This window comes from Diabrotica undecimpunctata, chromosome 11 (genome assembly GCF_040954645.1).
Source record: "Diabrotica undecimpunctata isolate CICGRU chromosome 11, icDiaUnde3, whole genome shotgun sequence".
NCBI lineage: Eukaryota > Metazoa > Arthropoda > Insecta > Coleoptera > Chrysomelidae > Diabrotica > Diabrotica undecimpunctata.
The window spans coordinates 32,592,656-32,610,060 of NC_092813.1; positions in this window are offsets into that span (position 1 = coordinate 32,592,656).

Below are 17,405 nucleotides of genomic sequence, written 5' to 3' on the forward strand. Positions count from 1 at the left end.
AATTTTTAACTATTCTATCAACAAAAATCTAATATATGATTGCATGTATAAATTTAGTGGTAATACGATATTCACAGATAGCGCCGCTAAGTACCTCTTTGTCGATAAAAATGTTTACATAATAAATATGTGTCATTTTTCAATGATATGGTGTGGATTATGTTCTTGCAAATGCGTAACTTTAATACATTCCGATTGACACAGCGGAGCAGTAAAATATTATACATAAAGATGTTGTTAAAGATATCTTTGCTTATTTGGTCTACTAGGTATTTGATAAAATTACTGTCTACACAACTTGGCAACTCAGCCAATGGATATAATTATAGAAAACTGTAATTTATATTAGGGTTTGAAAATATTACAAAGTCGTCATGTAGAAATCTACGATTAAGTTAAAAAAATTACCACAGTAGTATGCCGCAGTAGAGCCATCTCTAGGATCAGAAACAAATTAATCGAGGGTGAAGATCAACCTTAAGGTGTCGTAAGCGGCATTTAGATTGAAAAATACCACCCCTGATACCGGATATTTTTCGTACCCGGTCTTTTTTTTGCCAGGTTTAAGCAAGGTAACAACTTTGGCTTGTCTCTAAATTTTGGTTATCTCCATAATTAGAATACAGTTGTTCATCATCCGGATAAGCCATTGTAGAGTGTTTTTGGTCCAGGTTTCGTAATAAGCTTTGTGCTCGAATCCTCAATGTCGGTAGTTGTATTATTTTTCATTAAATATGTAGATGGTGGATCCAAGCTTAACATCGTTAAAAGGTTCTCTCGGCTGACTGGTTTTGTCCTTTCTTACTTTAAGTTATTCTTTGCTTCTTTTCCGACAGAAATAGCATGTCTATATCTATGATGTGGTCTTCAGCGATCAGCTATATACCAAATACCCTAGGTTAGGCCCTATATGTGTTTCCTGTACTAGAAGTAAGTTACATTCGTGTTTAGCTCATATGTCTGATAAGTTTAAGTAAAGTAAAGTTTCTTGATCTCTAGATATACCCTTAACAGTTATAGACATATGTTATTAGAATATTTGGTCCTAAAAAGGACCAATTTGACAAAATCATATTAAAGGGGTGACTGAAGAATTAGCCGATTAATTAATTCATCATTACCCGGGGTATGCCCGATTGCGGTGATCTTATTAGTACTTCAATCTTCCTTAACGCTCGTTCTTTGAATCCCATAAGTAATGCCTAATCTTTTACTTTTTATTAAAAATTTAAATTTTACATGCCGTGTATTACTTTTTGACGATATTTCGAATCAGATTTGTATAGTAAGAATTTTAGGTATTAAAGAGCCTCTTTATGAAAATTAAATAAATTTGTGATATCGGTCGCAACTCATATCTAGATAACAACAAAATAAACAGTTAAAATAAGTGTAAACAATTTCAACTACATATATCGGCGCCACTGTTCAGGTGATGGGTTTATCACAGATTATCAAAGATTACATTTTAATTCAATGTTCTATTTACTTATTTTCAATATTAAAAAAGTAGGAAAAGACATGTTTATGCTTTTATTTTTTTAAATCTATTCTATTTTCTTTTTAGAGTTCCATCTTTTTTGGACGACCTGTGTTCTTTTTTTAATTGGGCACTTGTCCAAAGCTATGACAAATACTCTGTCCTCTACTATTCTACATTAATATGACTAATTCATTATTTTCTCTAAACACTCTGTCCTCTGCTATTCTACATTAATATGACTGATTTATTTTATCTTTCTTGCAGCAATTTTAATGTTTATCCTGTGTCTTCTTCTTCTTCTTCTTCTTTTTATATAGACATGACTGTCATTTTTCAATGTGCCTCCAGTAAGTTGCCGTTCCATCGTTTTCGTGATCTTCCTACTGATCGTCTTCCTACGGGTTAACCGTCTCTTGCCGTCTTTACTACTCTATTTGTTGTCATTCGGCTTATATGATCGTTCCATTCTACTCTTCTATTTCTTAACCAGTTCTTGATGTTCTCCACCATGCATCTACGTCGTATATCTGTACGTCTAGCTCTGTCCCATAGTGTCTTACCATCAATTTTTCTAAGTGTTTTCATCTCTGATGTTTCTAATATCCTTTTTGTCCTCTCTGTGTCAGGTCTTGTTTCTGCCGCGTATGTCATTGGTCTGATGACTGTTTTGTAAATTCTGCCTTTCGTTTCTTTCCCGATAGTTTTATTGCTTCATATTGTTTCATTTAGGTAGCCTGCGGCTCTGTTTGCTCTATTCACTGGATCTTCCACTTTAGTTTCGAGCTTTCCGTAGCTAGATAATGTGATGGCTAGATATTTAAACTCCATCACTTGTTCTATTATCTGACCTTTCAGCTCCAATTAACATCTTAGTAAATTTGCTGTTGTAACCATGAATTTTGTCTCTTTTGGGGAAATTAACATGTTAAATTTTCTGGCAGTTATATGAAATTGGTGCAGCATACGTTGTAAATCATCTTCATTTTGAAAGAGTAGTATTGCGTCGTTTGCACAGCAGATTATTTTAATTTGTTTTTCTTCCATTTGGTATCTTTTTTTAGTTCTTACTTTTTTATTATTTCATCCATAATGAGGTTGAACAATAGAGGACTCAGGAAATATCCCTGTCTTATCCCATTATCAGCTTTATTAGGGTCGGTTGGTTCTTCTTCTACTTTTACTTTTATTGTGTTATTTTGGTATATATTTTCGGTCGTTTTGATTTTTCCTAGAGGTATCTCTCTTGCGTACAATAAGTGGATAACGTTTTTTAATTTGTGTTTCTTCTGCATATAATTATTTCTTCTGTGTATTAAAAGTTAAATTTTTGGAGCTTTTGGAAGTTTTTGATTTTATTATTGAATGCGACGATTTTCAAAGTGATGATATCTCGATCTGTGAAGCAATCGGTTTGAAAACTTTATTAAATGATTATTCTTTTAACATACTTTTAAATATTTTTAAGAAAGGGTTTACCCAAACCGATTTGATATTCAATGTTGTTCAAAATCAGTTAACTGACATTATTCATTCCAAAAATAGAATAACAAGACTGGTGCAAAATCTCAGAGATTTTCGTAATGATAGTAATTTCCAGTATATACGCAGTGAAGTTTTGGACTCGCTTGATATTTCCGAACCCCCAAAAAAAAGACAAAGGCATGACACAGAAACAGATATCGAAAAACGAGTATATTTTGAAATTTTGGATACTATTATTATGCAAATAGATACTCGTTTTTCGAATTTTGAAGATTTGCAAAATTTTGACCTCTTTGACGATTCAAAATTTAAAAGTTACGCCAAAGAATTTCCAAGATATTTATTAGACAGGTTAATTAAAAATTATCCATCATTCTTTAATAAAATAAAATTAGGAAATGAATTAAAAGTTTTATATGCTGATCCAAATATTTTCGGAAGATGGGATAAGTTACAAGATATATATAATTTTATATACTGCAATTCATTACAACAAACTGTTACTGAAATTAATAAATTATTGTCATTAATTCTTTCATTACCACCAACGTCTGCCTCAAATGAACGAGATTTCTCTTGCCTCAAAAGAATCAAAACTTATTGTCGAGATACCATGAAACAAGAGAGAATGTCAAGCTTGTCTCAAATGTCAATAGAAAAAAAACTTTTAAAATCTCTCCAAAACTCTAATAAATTTTACGATGACGTTATAACCCATTTTGTTACTTACAAACAACGTAGACTTGAGTTAATTTATAAACATGTTTAGGTTCTAAATTTATAGGAAAAAAAAACAAAAAATCTCCTATGATGATTTACTTAAGTCTTTATTAGACGGTATACCTATCTGAGGAGACAAAAAATACCTTGCCGACCTTGTCTCTCAAGCCACGAGCCGCCACTGAATAGGAGGCATGAATGTAGCAGTTTTAATAGTTTGGTGACTGCTTGCTGAAATCGGGGAGTAGAGATATCAGTACCAAGTTAATGACTATAGGAAGTGTTGCTTGATCGGCAAAATATTAAATACCAGAAGGTATAATGGTAGCAGTCTCACTGCGACCTCGATGGAGAAAGCAAAGTGAAACAACTTTATTATTATTAAACAACGTTATATTTTCTAGTAAAATAATCATGATTTTACAGCAGGACAAATTTTCTACTGTTGGTAATCAAAACATCATGTACGTACCACCAGGTTCCCTATGTCGGTATCCAGCAAAATCCTTGTAGTAACGATACAGGAAACAAAACATCAGACATATAAAATAAATAAACCAGATATCTAATAAAATACAAATTCTCGATTCAAATAGTTAAAAAATTAACGAACAGCTTACCAAAATAGATATAACGTCCATTTAACATGTAATCCGTTAACGGTCCAATGTACAAAGCAGCTCCTAACATAATGCTGATGATATCGATTTCATAAGAAACTAAAACATCAACGAAGTGAAAACCAAATACAAGCAAATACACAGAAGACACCAATTAAATAAATCTAGATAAAACAAAAAAGTTTAAAACTGCAATTTCGAAAGTATGGAACACTTAAATATTATTGGATCAATAATCACAGTCAATAATACCGTCACTGAAGGAATAAAAAGCATAATACAAACTTCAGACCTATTTTAATATATTGATGCAAATTAGGAAGAATGAATAAAACAAATAAGGCCTTAGTAGTATAATGCTACAAATCCGTATTGATTAAGAACAGATACTGAATGAAGACAGCTCTTATAATGATATTCGGATATCTCAAAAAGTTAATATTTCATTTGATTGCAGATATGTAGAAGACCGATCAACGTGGAGAAAAGTTGTAGTTAAAAGAAAGGAGAACCAGTGACAAAAGCAACAAAAATGGGCCAATGGTTCAGAGCTGCTCGAAAATCTTGATTGGAAAGAATTAATATTGAAAATATAAGAAATACAATGGAATTAACATACACTATATACGCTATAATAACTAGAAAACTTATATGATACGGATATAAACACAAAAAGTTTAATGAAACAATAAACTACCCAATATGTGTTATGAGTGAGAACGATATGAATAAATAAAATGACGAAAGCCATAGCAAAAAGAGTAGTGAATAAAAAATGAAGAAGTACCTTGTGGATAACATGTGCTTAGATAGGAACGAATGGAAATGAAGATTCAGAAGACGACAAAGAAATAGGTAAAGAAAAAGTACTTTTACTTGCTGTTGAATTATTTCATATTATGTCGCGATTTGAACCTTTGAATTGAACGTTATTTTACTGTCGTTTTGAAATTATAAACTTTCTAGTGGGTATCTTTATGTCTTTTTTACCAATTGTTATTAACATGCGTTTATGAATCATCATGTATATCATTATTATATTATATATGTATATCTTTTTATAGTTTCACCTTTATAACGTTGTGTATTATAAAAGTATTCTATTTCTTTTTATCGTAGTAAGTCATTACTCAGACAAAATATTTCGGTGTCTTATGGTAACTTCATTCTGTAATAAAATTCATGGCAGACGACAAGCGGTTTCATAATCACTAAACATATCTATTTCTTTATTGTTTCGGTATATATTATGTTTTACAGTTATGATTTATGATATTATGTTCGGTTTAATTGTTTTAAAAATTTTGTTGCTTGTATAAGCTTTAACTGTAATAATAATTTTATAGACGTTAATCATTTAGAAGTAAATGTATATATAATTTTTTTTCTGTCACTTTGTTTAAATATAGGTCTTATTATATTATATATATATATATATATATATATATATATATATATATATATATATATATATATATATATATATATATATATATATATATATATATATATATATATATATATATATATGTATGTGCAGAAAATAACACTTATTTCAGTTCGTACGATTTACGGTAATTTATTTAATGTTAATTCTGGAATTTCACGTTTATACTCAGTTTCTGTTGTTCCGCTTATTTATCTGAGAGATGTTACTTTTTTTTCTTGTTATTATTTCTCTTTATAAGCAATTTTACTTGTTCATTGGCGGAATAATACCTCTATGAAAGGTTATCACTTCATCTTTTGCGCGATCGTCCGATACTTCTTCTGCCGATTCGTGACTTATCTCTTGCAATTTTGACGTCACGGGTCTCCTCCATTCTGCTTATGTGATTATTCCATTCTTTTTTTCTATTTTGTGTCAATTCATTTATACACTTTACGTTACATTTTCTTCTAATGTCTTCACTTCTCTTTTGATTTCTCAGCGTATTTCCTATAATTGTTCTCAGTACTCTCATCTTTGCCTTTTCCATTATTCTTTGCGTTGTGGCTGTGTCGGGTCTTGTTTCTGAGGCATATGTCATTATATGTCTTACACTGGCTTTATAAAATGATATCATCTCAGTGTCTGTTTAGCCATATAGTGTTATTAAGGCATCCTGCCAGTCTATTTGCTTTTAGTACTTGATCTCTCACTTCTTTGTCCAGGTCTCCGTAGCTAGACAGTGTAATTCCCAGGTATTTTATTTCCATTATTTGTGCAATACTGATGCCATCAATTTCTATTTTACATCTAGTTGGTTCTTTGCTGACTACTATTGTTTTAGTTTTCTGAGATGAAATTGTCATAATAAATTCATAATGCCAGGTATTTTATTTCCATTACCTATGTGGTTATTCCATTCTTTTTTTCTATTTTGTATCAATTCATTTCTTTGATTGATTTCTCAGAGTATTTCCTGTAATTCTTCTCAGTACTCTCATCTCTACCGCGTCCATTATTCTTTGCGTTGTGGCTGTGTCGGGTCTTGTTTCTGCTAATGCCATCAATTTCTATTTTACATCTGTGGTCTTTTGCTGACTACTATTGTTTTAGTTTTCTGAGATGAGATTGTCATATTAAATTCTTTTGCTCTTATGTTAAATTTGTGGACCAGTCTTTGCAAACTATCTTCATCTTGGGCTATTAATATTGCGTCATCTGCGTAACGGAGTATTTTAATTTCTTTGTTTCCCATTCTGTATCCTCTTCGTTTGTTAACGCTTTTGATGATTTGATCCATGATCAAATTGAAGAGCATGGGGCTAAATCTCAACGAATCCCCTTGTCTTATTCTGCTGCCTATTTCTATAGATTCTGTAAGTTGTTCCTCTATTCTGACTTCAATTTTGTTGTTTTAGTCGATGTTTTCGATAGTTTTTATAATATTTAGGGGAGCTTCTATATTATACAGAAGATGGATTACATCTTTCAGTCTTACTCTGTAAAACGCTTTCTTTAGGTCAATCAGACACAGGAATGCTGGTCTATTATACTTCAGTGATTTCTCAGTAATTTTCTTTATCACAAATTTTGCATCTGTACACGATCTACCACTAAAAAAACCCGGTTGTTCATCTGCTAAACTTATATTGTGATTAATTAGCACTTGTAAAATTTTAGTTGTAAGTTTAAGCGTAGTATTTACCAAGTTTATACCTCTGTAGTTTTTTGTCTGTTTGTATCTCCTTTTTTAAATAGTGTTTTATAATTTTATTAATTAATGTTGTTAATTTTTCATTCATTTGTCATTGCTGCTCCACAATATTTCAGTATTCGTTTGGTATCCCGTCTTTACCTGCTGCTTGTCTGTTCCTCAGGTTTTCAAGTATTTTCCGAACTTCCTGTATATTCCTTTTCCTCCTGTATATAGCTTTTTTAGGTAGTCAATCCACGTATCATTTTCTATGTATTTTAGTTCTATTAGTTACTTTACCTCCGTTCTTTGACGTCTGATGAAGCGCTATATTTCCTTTTGCAGACGAGAAAAATTATGTTCCATTTCTTTCGAAAAACGTTCCCAGTGACCATTTTTTATTTTTCTTATAAGTGCATGTGTTTCGTTTCTAATTGTCTTGTAATTATGTTATGCCTCTTGTGTTTTGGTTGACATGTATTTCAGGTAAGCTTTTTTGTTTTCTTTACATTTTTCCTTCACTTTATTTATATTTCTTTTACCAAGAACTTTCTTGGCCGAGGCTAAGATATTAGACTTAACTTTTGCCCAGCTTTCTTCGACTCCATCACTTTCTGTGATATATGTTTTTCTGTTTTTTTTTCGGTTCTTCTTTTCTGGAATAGGTATCTTGTGGAGTCATCCTGTAAGCTTTCGACTTTTATCTTTGTGGTGTATTTCGGTGTTTTAATATCACATATATGTGTTTTAATTCGGCACAATACCAATTTGTGATCGCTTTCTATTTCTGCTGATGTTAGTGCTCTCTATTCAACAGAATATAGTCTATAATAGATCTTTGTCCTCTACTGTTTTCAAAAATGTATTTGTATTGTTCTTTGTGAGGGAAAAATGTATTATTATTACGTATCTGGTTTTTGCTGCAGAGGTCCGTTAGAAGGTTTCCGTTTTCATTTCTGATATTTTCGTTATATCGCTATTTTATCCCTGGAACTAAATCATTGCCAACACGGGCGTTAAAATCACCCATAATGATTTTATATTTATCATTTGGGGTCTCGTTTATTACAGTCTGAAGGTGTTCGTAGAAGTTTTCCCTTGTGGTGGTATCTTTGTTGTTCTCTGGTGCATGAATTGCTATCACATTCAGAGGTTTGACATCCAGTTTAATTTTTACACTTACTATTTTTATACTTGGTGTAAAAAATTTTTGTGTACTAACAGAGCGACTCCTTCTTTGGCTCTGGTTTCTTTGGCAACACCACTGTAAATCATGAGATGGTCATCTATAATAATTTGACCCTTTTCCTTTTTTCTTTGTATCTTTTAGCGCACGCATGTCTATATTTTTTTTCTACAAGCTCTTTTGTAATTTTCTGCTCTCTTGTAGAGACTTTACGTTCGAAGCACCGATGCGAAGTGTATTTCTCGTTTACCACAAATTCGTTGTCCTCTTTTTCCCGTTAGTCGTCGTAATGAAATCATTCCTGTCCCGAGGCATAATTCTGTTTCTATGAGCTATATGGTTTTAAAGTCTATCAGTAGAGTGCTAAACGGGCTGTAGACCCCCTCCTCCTTTATTTGGGCTTGGGACCGGCAACAGTTCTGTCGAGCTATTCGATCTACCCAACAAAACTGCAGGCGGATTTGAGATATGTTACTCAAGGATGTACTTAATCTGTATTAATTCTTTGATCTGTTTTTTGTTCTCTTTCAGATCTGTTTTATATTAGGTAAATTCTTATTTCATTCCTTAGGTAAATTCTTATTTCAAACCCTCCGGCGCACTTTCAGGTCTACATATTATATAAGTGTTTTATTTTTCTTTTCATTTTACTTTTACCTCTTTTTACACTTACTTTACTTTCCGTGTCCGGAACACCAACAGCTTTAAATTTTGTATTTCCAATGGTTGGCTACATAGATGGCCCTGTCATTCGCTAAAAATAGATCTTCTTCTGTGTAGGTCTCTCTCATCTCTGTGCATGCTAGTAGATTTTTTGTGGTAACAAACTTTATAATCTTACCGAAGGGGCTTCTAATTTCAGAAACTGTTACACGATTACTCTATTTGATATACGTTACGATACTAAATGTTTTAATGCCAATGCATTTTAATAAAAAATACTAATTAATAAAAACGGAAATTTTCGCTTTTCCAAGTTTATAATACATACTTTCTTATGTTTGAAAATATATAAAGAAAGTAATATAAATTACCGCCTTGCTTATTAAAACTAAAAAGTAAAATAAAGGTATATGTCGGTTAACAATTTATATTTAACTACATAAATTAGCCAAATAGTCCTCAAATTCCTCCATGATTAAATTGATGGATATTGAAATAAATTTCAAGTTCCAGAATGTACCTGCTGTAAAATTTGAAAATCTACTACTAATACTATTATTGGCAACATCGCAGGAGTTTAGAAGTATATGCAATATCGTAAATATGGATCCCAAAAATGGTTTATCCTTTTGTGGAGTCCACTTAATCCTACGTGTTGGTCGGAGTCTACATAAAGCGCTACTCAGATAATAAAATACACGGTGTATATTCTACTGGAGTTAGTATAATACCGTTTTAGAACGGAGCTTACATTAACCGCTAGATGTATATATATATATATATATATATATATATATATATATATATATATATATATATATACATATATATATATATATATATATATATATATATATATATATATATATATATATATATATATATATATATATATATATATGCATCCCGCTATCGTTTTAAGCTCTTTTCACGTTGCAGTAATTTAGCATCACCAAGAAATGCTATCATTTTCTATTTATAAGTCGTGTATGTTCGTTTAGTGCACCTTTGTAGGCTTGGCACCGTTTTCGATTTTTCAATAATCCGATTTTTTTATAAATTAAATTTTTTACATCAAACCATTATTTTAACATTGGGAGGTAAAATTACTGTATTTGGTATCATTTTAAAGGCAATAGATGTTGCCAGTGTTAATACTTAAATAATATTTGAAAACATAAAAATATCGATCGGATTTGGGTCAAGTTCAAATGGAGACATTGAAACTACCTGCCTGCCGGCCGGCTGGGGTCAACCAACAAGTTTGTTTATATCAATGTTCAGTTGTTATTCAATTTAGATATTTTTTCCCAGAGAGTTGTGTAGGGGAATATTTTACATATTTGAATTTCCAAGCTGTTTAATCGAAGCTATCAGTGAATAGTTTAAGATAAATATTAGGTTTTTATGGGATTAGGTCAAAAATATTGGTTGTGATTGGGATTATAATCACATTTTTAATTATTTAATGTTTAACATTCTGATTTCCATTCAGGAAATCGTTCTCAAAAAACGTTTTTTGTACAAAATGTGTATACACATTTTCACATAATTTGTACAATAAACAAGGTTAAATATTGGAAATCGTATCGTTAAATATTAGTTAATTAAAAATGTAATTTTCATCTCAATATCGACCAATAATTGTGGCTTAGACACATAAAAAAATAATATTTGACTTTGACCATGCCATAAGAAAGTAGTTCACGAACCTCGCTAAATAGTTTAAAAAAATCTTATAGAGAAATTTTAATTCTAAATAGTATGAGGGGTAGCCGACGAAAAATTTGTAAAGACGTACAGTTGATTTTGCTTTGTTTTTTTTAAACAATCATAAATGGCAAAAAAATTTTTGCTTATAAAACGTTTTGTATACATTCTAAAGAAAAATAATTTAAATAAAAGTTGAAGACCATAAAAAGTTTTCTATGTAGAGAAATACCAAATTTAAATACATAAATAATTGAGATAATTCCAAAAAACCATATAGTCTAAGATATTATGTTTGTAGTAATTTGTAAATGTTAATAACTTTGTTTTTTGACTAACGACGGGTAATATAGCTACTTGAAATCATGGCAATTGATGAGTTATTAAAGTGTGCTAAATATCAAGCAGATCAAAAAATATTTTACAATTTATTCAATTTGTTTATCACAGAAAGCGATTATTTAAACAACTATACTTGTCCAAACTCGTATGACTCTACAAATATTTTGTAACTTGCAATCGATTCTTTGCGCTTTCAGTTTTAGGGTATATTAAAAAAACTTTTAACATATTATTAAATTTTTTTGCTTTTTAGTTTTTAGACCACTTAACGTTTTTTTAGTTTCTTTGACAAGTGAGGATTCGGTTATTAATTCATATGGGCTATGAACAATTGTGTAGTCAAGTCAACACTATTATAGAAGTTACCCATACTTTTTCAGTAGTCATGCAGACGGTTCATCTTAATTGTTCCCATATGGAACATAAGCCCGAGAAAAGTCTTAAATTCTGTTTGTGTTGTCTCTTTCCAAAACGCAATCCTCGATTTTTCTGAACGACTTTGTGCAAGTATTTCGTCAGAGTCACTTCCACAATTCATTTAATCTACATCGTCCTCGCCAGATGCTTCTAACAATGATTGTAATTCAGCAGTGGTCAATCTACGTTTATCTTCACATCCAGCTTTTTTAGATGCCGAAGGCATATTATTTACATCCATTTCTTTATAAATACTATAACTCACTTTTACGGAGGTAATTAACAATAAAAACGTTCTACTAGAAACTATCAACTTACGACTTCCAATACTATAAGGCCACTTGAGGCGCAATACGTTTTTACTCAATAATAGTTCCTGTATAAGTAAAATTGTTTTTTAATGTGCTTCATTGAAGCAAACTAGATATATTTCAGTTTTGCAATAACATTCTTCAGAGAATGTTTTAACTTTTTTAACTTTTCTATCGGCCTTTCTACTAGTCAGGTTTCTTCTTAAAACTTTGTAACATCTTGTACACTTTCTTCTCTTTGTATTATCTACATCGCTTTGCCTTAAATGGTATTTTTGGGTGTAACTGGTCGTGAGGGTTACAACATTTCTTTATTTGTAAATGCCTTCGCGAACTCCAGTCTGAACTCAAGGATAGGTTGTCGCTTTTTTTACGTTTTCTATTATTTACCAACTAAGCATTGACTACTGCGGTATTAAAGATTAATTCCATTGCCACTTTCCGGTACTACTTCAGCATTTTGCAGGCTTTGGTAAGAAGCCACTTGATCACTAAAATCAACACTCTTTTTCACCAAGTTATAATCGAGAATAGTTTGTGGTTTTAGTACTTGTGTACAATTTTTCTCTTCATTTGATTAAACCAAGATACAACTATTATGTTTAAATGTTGCAAGGATTAAAACTGGTCTTTTGTCGACCCATTTTATCACTCGTAAAATCAATAATGGGGTTAAGTTTCATCGAGAGTAACTGGTTGCAAATTTTTTAATCGAGATTTTGGTTTTACATGTTTTTATAGTAAAACATCTGCACATGAATAATTCGTTTCTTGAACAATGATTTCAATTCATCGACCAATATTCTAAAATAAGGTGGTATTACGTCGTCCGGAATATTATAAACTGGTTCTATTTTATAAAGCATTGGAAATATGGTTTACACTCTATATTATTATCTGCGTTAAATCCTATCATTTTAGGCTCCATATGTGATGATTAGACCTATAGCACCGGAGATACGCAACTAAGGCTCTTTTGACATAACATATATAGGAGCAAAGATATATACCTTAGGTTCTTTTGACGTGTTGATGTATTTGACTTCTACGTCGTAGTATTCTATTGGTTAAATGTTACCATTTGAGGTACTGTACGTCACAATTGGACTAATAGGATCGAAGATACATAACTAAGGTCCTTTTGCCAGGCTATTCTATTTAATTTTTGTATCTCATTGTATTCTATTAGTTTAATTCTATCATTTGAGGTACGAAACGTCACGATTGGACTAATGGGACCGCAGATACATAACTAAGGCTCTTTTGACAAGCTGATGTATTTTATTTTTCTATCTTATTGTATTCGATTGGTTAAATCCTATCATTTGAGGTACTGTACGTCACGATTGGGCTACTAAAAACGAAGATACGTAACTAAGGCCCTTTTAACATTTTGCTGTATTTGATTTCTATCTCATTGTATTCTATTAGTTAAATTCTATCATTTGAGGTATCGTACGTCACGATTGGACTAATAGGACCGAAGATACATAACTAAGGCCATTTTGACATGCTACTCCATTTAATTTTTATACCTTATTGTATTTTATTTGTTAAATCCTTTCATTTGAGGTACTGCATGTCATGATTGGACTAATAGAACTAAAGATACACAACTAAGGCCCTTTTGACATTGTTCTGCATTTGATTTTTCTATCCCATTGTATTCTTTATATTAAATCCTATCATTAGAGGTACTATACGTCCCGATTGGACTAATAGGACCGAAGATACGTGACTACGGCCCTTTTGACATAGCTGTATTTAATTTTTTTATTTCATTGTTTTTAATTCGTTAAATCCTGTCATTTGAGATACTGTACGTCACGATTGGACTTATAGAAACGAAGATATATAATTAAGGCCTTTTTGACATGCTGCTATATTTGATTTTTCTGTCTTATTGTATTTTATTGGTTAAATCCTATCATTTGAGGGGCTGTACGTCGCGACTGGACCAATTGGAGCGAAGATACAATAGGTAGTTGCAATATATATCATAACCCGTTACTTTTAACCAAACATGATGCCAGAATGATTTGTGGATGAAAATATATATATATATATATATATATATATATATATATATATATATATATATATATATATATATATATATATATATATATATATATATATATATTCTTAAATTTACTATTTCGTTGTGGGTAATATTATATTCAACAGCGATGCCAAATTTCTGATGCTAAAATGATTGATAATGAAAGTGGGATATACATTTTCATGTATATAATGGCAGCGAGTAAACGGTAAAACCCTGAACTAAATATGTATAATATTTTCACTGTACCATCATTTTAGACTCAAACATTTTCTGGAATAAACTTGTATAACTCAGTAAGGGATAAAAAGAGAAAGCGGATATTTTAAAATATCAACACGGTATCAACACTCTAATCAATGAGATAGTTAAAATGTTTGTAACAAGTACAGGAAAAAAGTTATTAAGGTCTTGTAAAGTAGCGTCGATATACAGATGCTACTTTGCAAGACGATGCTAAAGTGATGGTAAAAGCATAATGTATCGATGCGAAAATGATAGTAGGATGTATATATATATATATATATATATATATATATATATATATATATATATATATATATATATACATATATATATATATATATATATATATATATATATATATATATATATATATATATATATATCTACGGCATAAAGTGGACTCCGCCCATATTAAAATTCAGGTTCAAGTGAGCTCCATGGTCAAGTGGCCACCGATATACGGAGCTCACTTGACCATTCCATAATATTGGCTCTGTCGATTCGTCAACATGTATAGTTTCATAATTTTTAAAAATTTTGTGGAGCCCCTAATTACCCCTGTATCATGAATGTATATCGCTTAGTTCACGTGTATATATTATAGGGGTCGTTCAGATCTTTTTCCGTGTATATTGGAACCATAAGTATATCGGTTTAAGTAAGCTCTGATAGTTTGGCAACTATGGGATTAAGCCGTTTATTTCCAGCGGATATTCTAAACGGTTCATATGGACTCCTTACTTTTGTTATCATTCATACGCATTACAGTATGTAACAGATATGTGTACTACCAAATACCTGTTTTTAGTAGGTACGTGCTTTTCTAAAAATAGATTTATAGATACAAAAGGATTTCATTACCAAGTTGGATGTGTTTTTTCATATGCGAAAATTATCTAATGTATTTTGTTAACGTGAGTATGTCTTTATACGTTTTCTTTAAGAATCCGGTTAATAAGAACTTCTTTTATTTCATCCATCGTTTCATGATATCTTATATACAGCTTTTTATTATTTTATTTCTTTTATTTTATTATTTTATTTTTTTATCTGTGTACTACATATAATTCTGGATAGAAGGTTATCTCAAAATAAATATTTAAGTGCTAAAATAGATATTTTTTGTTAAAATGGGTAGTAGTGCACAAAAAAGGGAAGACTGATTAATTTATCTAACACGAATTATGCAACTTCACCAATAGTACATATTTCTGAATGTTTTATCTCCTATTTAGGGGTAATATGTAATCAATATAAGTGGAGTTAGTGTCAAATTTGCAATGATCTTTATAAGTAATAGCTTACTGACTGTACTTTACATGTTCAGTTCACATAAATAAACCTTGTCCCTTCAGAAAAGAGCGATTAGAATGGTAAAGTTTACTAAGAAAGTGTAATAAGTCTTATACCACCCCACATGCACACAAGTTAACCGGTGTTTGCAGGCCAGAGTCCTCCTGGCAGATTTAAGAAAGATAACTACCATAAGGAAGTTCCTTTCGAGGGATCAGATGGCGAGGAGCAGCTTATTTTTGTTTGTATATCTTGCAGATTTGTTGATATAGCCATTTTTTCCTTGATTTTAGTCATAAAATGGGCTGATATTCGTGGAGTGGATGTTACGAATCTGGACTTTGTTTCTTTTGCTCTCTAGCTACTTATCTTCGGATATTAGGTGGATTGATAGCTACGATATTGTAGAGCTTATGTATGGATGTGAGTCTTAATATTTGCTGAATTTGGCTGACTAATTTATAACTAAATCTACGTGTTAAGTATGTGTTGGTGTCACTTATACCATCAAGGTATATTAGGCAGCAGAAGCATAGAGTTCAAGCGTCTACGTTTTAAGGGTGGAAGGATGTGCTTCACATTTTTAGCTGACAAGTTTGCAGAGAATATTATTTTCTGGTTCTAGTTTGGCATTTGATTTTAAAAAAAGTACTGTGAATGACAAAGTGTGATAGAAACTATCTTCAAGCTATTTATAGCAAGTCCAGAGTTTAAGGATTTCATGACACTATTGGTTCAGGTATATATTCAGATCTGTGAAAGTGTCTCTGTTAGGGACATTGAAGGAGCACACCTGACTTTTTTCGGGGTTTGGCTTAAAATTGAGTTATAATCTATTTTTAGGTATGATTTAGATTTTTCTCCACTTCACCAACAAAAGTTTTTGGCTGTGCAACAATAGATAATGTATCGTCTACATAATAAAAGTCCTAGTATTTACTGGTATGAGTTGTGTAAATGTTATACAGAGTAGGTGCCATTACAGGACCCCAAAGAGACAGTTATTCTACGTTCTCCATCTGCTATTCTTACCATTGAGTGATACGAAAAATTTTCTGTTGTGTAGGCATACGCGGATAATACAAGTGAGTGTATTACCTCAGGGGATATTACATAGATTTTGGAGAAATACCCTATAATTTAAGGTGTCGTAAGCGGCATTAAGATTAACAAATACCACTCCTCATACCTGATATTTTTCGTACTTCTCTTTGCTGTGTTGGGCAAGATTTAGTATTTGTGACGTATATGATTTAACCTGTCATATATAGCCACTTTTTTTTTAATTTGAGTTTTTCTTTTATTATCGATTTATATTAAGGATCATGTGCAGAAGTATTTTGTATAGCTGACAAAATAAATAGATATATTGGCCGATAGCTTTTGTGGTCGTCGGAGTTTTTGCCAGGTTTAAGCAAGGCAACAACTTTGTCTTTGCTTTGCTTGTCTAAAGACTTTGGATATTAGCCATTGTTGTATTTTTGGTTCAAATTTTAGAGTTAGTTTTGTGCTCAGATCCTCAGCCAGGAGCCGTAATATTGTTCATTATATACGTGGATAGCGGATCCAAGCTCAACATCGTTGAAAGGTTCTCTCAGCTGACTGGTTTTGTTTTCTTTCATTATAAGTTTTTCTTTGCTTCTTTGCCTGCATTTAATATGTAATTTTCAGCGATCAGCTTAATACCAAATACCATAGGATTGGCCATCTATGTGCTTCCTGCATTTTGTTAAGTGCATATGTAAAGT